Source organism: Lactuca serriola, chromosome 6 (genome assembly GCF_051521515.1).
Source record: "Lactuca serriola cultivar US96UC23 chromosome 6, Lser_US96UC23_V15, whole genome shotgun sequence".
NCBI classification, from domain to species: domain Eukaryota; kingdom Viridiplantae; phylum Streptophyta; class Magnoliopsida; order Asterales; family Asteraceae; genus Lactuca; species Lactuca serriola.
Genome location: NC_136413.1, coordinates 59064269 through 59071261, shown reverse-complemented (window position 1 = coordinate 59071261; position 6993 = coordinate 59064269).

The window sequence follows — 6993 nt, the reverse complement described above, 5'->3', positions numbered from 1 at the left end:
TTGAGAACCACCGAGAGTGGGATGAAGCCGATGTCAACGGGGAAAAATGGGTTGGGGAGTGCATCCCCCGCCCCCGCCCCCAAAATTTCCCCATTCCCCCATCCCCGCCCCGCCCCCGAAATGTTCAGCCTTCCTACCCCCGCCCTCGCCCCCAAATCCCCTTTATTACCCCCGCCCCCGCCCCCGTTCCCCCGACTCCGATTGATTTTGGGTTACCTTTTTTGGGCTAAAAGAATTTGTTATTTAGGCTAAATAAGTTATTTTTTAGGTAATAAATAATTATTTATAGTAGAATTTTACATGTTAAAAGTAAAAAAGTTATGGCATCTTAAAAACATTATACTAAACACATAAAAACATGTTTTTTTGATGAATTTTGGAAGCTCAAAATCATGTTATTGTTTATTATATTTATATAATTAATATACGTAAATATATGTGAAATTCATTAACGGGGTCCCCATGGGGGTTTCGGGACAGAATTGCCTACCCCCGCCCCCGCCCTCAAAATTAAAACAGGGGTTAACCTTTGCCCCCCGCCCCCGTCCCCGATTTTTTTTTAAAAATCCCCCAAATGGGATGGGCCCCCATGGGAACGGGGTCCCGCAGGACTTTTTGACATTCCTAAATGAAGGGAAAGAGTATTGCCTCCACTCTTCCTCCTGTTGTTCCCGTCTTGGCCATAGGGCAAGGGAAAGGGAAGAAGAGGAAAGCTCCCTTAAAACAAAACTGGAAGGGAAAGTTTCAACCATGTTTGTCAAGTAATGGCCCTAAAGGAAAATCTAGTTCTGAAGCTACCCCTGCCTCTGATCCGAAGGAGGCTACTTGCTTTTACTGCCATGATAAGGGGCATTGGAAGAGAAGCTGCCCCAAGTACTTGCAAGACATAAATGATGGCAAGGTTAGGCCAACCTCGACAGGTATTTACACTATTCTGTCTAAAAACTCATCACATTCAAATTCTTGGGTTCTTGATACAGGGTGTTGTTTTCACATTTGCTCTGACTTGTAGGGACTAAAAAAAGTGAAGATGTGGAGCATGGGAAGATGAACCTAATTATGAGCAATAGAAGATCGTTACCTGTTACCAAGATTGGCTTTTATTCTTTAATGTTTAGTAATGGGTTGTGTTTAGATTTAAATAATTGTTGCTACTCGTCAGAAATGAAAATAAATATTATTTCATTTCATGTTTTGTATAGACAAGGTTTGAGATATTGTTTTGATAATGAGAATTGTTCTATTAATGCTTATTATAATGGTGTATTTTATTTTGAAGCATTACCTTGTGATGACATGCATGAAATTGCGATGGTTGTGACAATTTAGGAAATAGTGTGTTGCAAATTGATTTGTCTAATGGTTTAGACAAAGAATGCTTGTGGCATTGTTGTCTTGGACATGTCAACAAGAAACACATTGCCCAACTCCAAAAGGATGGAGTGTTGGAATAATTTGACTTAAGGTCAGATGATACATGCGAATCTTGTTTACTTGGAAAGATGACTAAATCACCTTTCACTGGCTCTTGTGAAATAGGTGGACGATTGTTGGATCCCATACACACGGATGTGTGTGGGCCCTTCAGATCCAGCACAAGGGATGCAAAATCAATTTTATGTGACTTTTACCTATGACTATAAAAGATATGGATATATCTACTTAATCAAGCATAAGTCAAAAACCTTTGAAAAGTTAAAAGAGTTCAAATATGAAGTCTAGAATCAATTGGGCAAGGAGATCAAGATGCTCAAATCTGATAGAGGTGGTGAGTATCTTAGTATCAAGTTTCACGAATACCTCAAGGAATTTGGAATTGTTTCACAATTGACACCTCTTAGGACACCACAACTTAATGGTGTGGCTGAGAGGCGTAATCGAACCTTGTTGGACATGGTTCGTTCCATAATGATTTGAGGTTCACTACCAATCTCATTTTGGGGGTATGCCTTAGAGACTACCCCCCACATTCTTAATCTTGTTCCAACAAATAAGGTTGCCAAAACACCTCACGAGATGTGGACATGGAAGGTTCCCTCGTTGGCACATATCAAGGTATGGGGTTTTGAATCTTTTGTTAGACGAGAGACTCACGTCAAGCTTGAACCTCGAAGTGAGTGATGTATTTTCATCGGTTATCCAAAAAATTCCTTTGGATACTTGTTCTACAGACCTAGTGAGAATGTGGTATTCGTAGCATGATGTGGAGTCTTTCACGAGATAGAGCTCATATGTAAAGAGGACAGTGGGAGTGCAATTGATCTTGAAGAAATCCAAGACCCAAACGATGAAGGAACCTCTAACACTAGCGCTCAAACCGAGGAAGAAATTCATGTTGAACATATTGATTAGTCATTACCTCATAGACGTTCCACTCGAGTTAGAATTACACCATAGTTTTATGGTTTCCATATAACTACAGATGGTGATACGTTTATCAGTGATAGTATACTGGTAATTTTGGACGAGCCTTCTAACTATAAGGAAGCCATGGCGGGCCCTAAGTCTGCTAAATGGAAAGAGGCAATGGACAGCGAGATCTAGTGCATGTATGGCAATCAAGTTTGGAACTTGGTTGACAATTTACCAGGTCGTAAGACAGTTGGGTGCAAATGGATCTTCAAAAAGAAGACTGAAATGGATGGAAAGGTGCACACCTTCAAGGATCGACTGGTTGCGAAGGGCTTTACTCAAACCCCAGGGGTTGACTATGATGAGACCTTCGCATCGGTGGCCAAGATTAAATCTATTAGGGTTATGTTAGCCATAATTGCATTTTACGACTATGAAATTTGGCAGATGGATGTCAAAACCGCTTTCCTTAATGGAAAGTTGCCTGAGGATGTTTATATGAGTTAGCCAGAGGGTTTTATCGATGCTAAATACCCCAATAGAGTGTGTAAGCTTGAAAAATAATCTATGGATTGAAACAAGCTTCTTGCAGATGGAATCTTTGCTTTGACGAGAAGGTTAAATAGTTTGGCTTCTCTAGAAGTGAAGATGAATCATGTATGTATGTCAAAGCTAGTAGGAGTATAGTCACCTTCCTGGTATTGTATGTTGATGACATACTACTTATAGGAAACGTCATTCCAACCTTGCAGGAAGTTAAGTCCTGGCTTGGAAAGTGTTTCTCTATGAAGGATCTGGGAGAGGCTGCTTATATTATGGGAATAAGGATTTTGAGAAATAAGAGTAGAAGTCTAATTGGACTTAGTCAAATTATATATTTGAATAAGGTGCTAAAGTGTTTTAGCATGGAGAATTCAAAGAAATGGGAGTTACCTATCCAAAGTAATATCAAGCTGAGTAAGACTCAGATTCCGAATACCGATGCAGAGATACAGTTGTTGTTTATGGTTTCAAGCACTTCCGGTTCGAAAGGGAAGAGCCCGGCTTGATTGCAGCGCATACACCCATATTTTTCGTAATTATGAGATTTTGGGATTGTACTCTGATAACTATTTTTAATATGAAATACCTTTAAGTAATTTAGTAATGCTAAATGGGTGTTTTGGTTGTTTTAATAACGAAATTTTTACCTCATATTTTGGAGTGTTTCACATAAGCTTTTATTTATTAGTATATATATATATATATATATATATATATATATATATATATATATATATATATATATATATATATATATATATATATATATATATATATTGAAAAACTTGCTTATTCATTATATTTAGAATATTTATGTAAGAATATTACTTTAAAAAAATATTTTATGCTTATAACTTCATATTTAACCTTTTTTTAATAAACATGTTTAATACACGTGTCTCACATATAGTATGTAATATTATGATGTATGTATATGCGAACCTACTTAGTGTCCCGGGTAACCTCTTAAATTTTCATGTTAAATACATAATTTAATGTAACATCTTATAAATCCGTCATAAATCCTTCAAAAATTTGTCGTATATATATATATATATATATATATATATATATATATATATATATATATATATATATATATAGAGAGAGAGAGAGAGAGAGAGAGAGAGAGAGAAAAGTGTCATATTAAACCAACAAACTTTTTGGTTTTGATTTAAAAGATCTCTTATGTTTTTTCAGTTGTTTAGAGGCATAAACTTTGTATTTACTTGTTAAAAAAGGACCTTAATTTGTGATAGCTCATTTCTATTGATGATATGACTTTTATTTTAATAAAAAAAAGGAAATAATGTTAAAAAATTCAATTCATACACATATCTCCAAACTATTGTCTCTCCCTCTTTCTCTCCTCTCTTCTGAATCTCAATCAAGGGTTTCTGTGTTTTTCTGCCAAGTTTTCCCTACAAGATCCAAATGGTTCTTGATACACAGTATCTTCAGTTACCTTCGTTAGCTTCGAGCTTCAACCTGTGCGACTTCATCAACCCATCAATGGCATTTTGCATTCTTTATTGTCGGAGCTTGTGATAATGTTTGTCACTTCGTTTGTGTCAAATTCGAAGAATAACGAGATTAAATTCTTTTTTTGAGAGAAGAATCAAATCTCTTCGAGAATGAGATAATTCGGGAGACTATCAACCATTTACAGAACCTTACTAAGTTTGGATTTTGACCTAGACCATGGTATCTAATGTAAACATCGCAACTCCTTAATTTTGCATTCGTCGGCAAAACAGACCCTTTTGTGAGCGAAATCCGAGGAATGGGAAACAAAAATGAGACAAGTGATGGTGACGATTTTGAGCTTAGTGTCGTCGGAAAAATTGTATATTTCCGATGGGGGAGTGTAGGGCGATTGAAGGGTGGAAACAAAGGTGGAGGACGACAATGAATTTAATAATGGTGAGTTATATGGAGATGATGAAATCAAAAAACAATGATCGTCACAATCTCTTTTTTGGATTTCTAGGACCAATTTGATATTTAAAAAAGATCGGATTTTTATTCTTGAATCACAATCACGATTGCTAAGAGAGACAAACTTGTCTTCCTTATTTCTCTCCAATGGGGATAGGTCAGGTAGATACCTAAATAGACTCAGGTGGATACAACGAAGATGGATGTAGGAAGGTCATGTTAGAGAAGGGAGATGGTGATCGTTATCAAGAGAGTGAATGGTATTGGAGGTGTTGTTCAAGATCTGGGTTGGTGGTGGATGGACATTGCCTTTTATGTTCCCTGAATATCGAATGCAAGCAACAAGGGAATATGGTTGGAGGTTGACAGACGTGGCCTATATATTATTGGGTTACCCGGTCATTTCTTCAAAAATGATTTAAACCATTGATAATCTACTTCATTTCTTTTGTGTAAAAAAAAAGTTAGATGACCTTTTAAAACATTTGAAAACAAATGTGACTAGTTTGATGAACTAATGACATTTACCCCATATAGGAAAGGTAAAAGAGAACGTAAAATAAAAGACAATGTCATTCAAATAATATATAAATCATTTATAGATTAATAGTGCGTAATGGTGTTTTGATTTGGGTTTTGATTTATATAAAATAATATATAAAGTCATTTTAGTTAGGGTTTTTACCAACCGGTACGTGGTTTTGACATTAAAAAATGGTGGTTTTTACCTTTAAACTAGGTGTGGATAATAACACTTCAGGCATAAATGCTCATCATATTTCAGCTACTATATCTTGTGTCTTAGAATAATTAAGTTATAGCCTATAGGTTTTGGTTATACATTAATTATATTTGTTGTATTTTTTTAGAGAAAGATTAGGCTAACGACGGTGTACGTGTGATAATTTCGACATGCACGTAGCACTTACTCTAGCATAAGCGCGCATGCGTAGGACTAACATGGGGCATATTAGTTAGAAGCAGTTACAGTGGCTGGATTATAGTTAGAGGCAGTTCGAGTGGCTGGATTTCGGAACGTAGAATTAAATTTCAATATAAATTAATTAATACACCCCCGTGACGACAATTGTTATTTGAATATTTGTCCTTTTGTAGTCATGAGTTTGATTAAGGATTATTTACTGAATTTTATAATTAAAAACAAACAAAAGAATTCTACACGACTACACTACGTCTAGTTGATATAATTAATTTTATTTGGCATATTATATAAGGTTTAATATTTTATTATATCCGGGGACGGAAGGACGAATGCTTGTTTAATGTTTAGGACCTGGGGGTTTGAACACCGTCGTTACAAAATCATTTGAGTAGTTTGATGAACATTATTAACTTTGAATGAAAAGTCGAAACCCACCCAAAAAGCTTAATGTCAAAGCTTCTATGTAATACTACGAGCTCAAAACATCTATCTATAATATAGATCAATAACGGAAAAGGTTAAAAATGACGGATGAATTATTTCATTTGTCAATTTTTAGTCAACAAATTTAGAATAAACATCTATCTATCTCGTTCGTCCATAGACGAATGTCAACTTAACCGAACCACATTAAGTATTATGTTCTTTTTTATTTACGTTTTTTCAGAACTTTAATTCTGCAAGTTTTACCAAAGCTTATTTGATATTTGTCAAAAGTGTTTAACTTGTTTAGTTGTCATCCAACGTTAAATGTTTCTAATTAAAAATATAAGCTAGATATTACTTGAAATCATCAAATCATTACACAAATAAAAACATAGTGTTAAGAAATCCCTAAACTCTTTATCCAAGCTTCAATTAAACAACTATAGAGAAAGTTGTAGATGAAGTAACATTCTAAAGAATGAATAACGACTAGCAACTCTGATGATTCACTAATTAAACCATGAAATTTGATGATGATCTCAAGGTCAAACCTTAGATATAGATATTAGAGAGTTCTATTTCCTAACAATTTTAGTCCAAATTCAAAGTCAAACCAAAGCCCAAAGCAAATTTCACCAAATATAAAGTTTTACCCTTATATCTTAATTTTCGATTTTAACTTATAATTAAGAGTAAATTACACGAATGGTCCCTATGGTTTAGGGTAATTTGCGCATTTGATCCCTAATTTATTTTTTTTAACTCAAAAGGTCTTTATTGTTTGTTTTTGT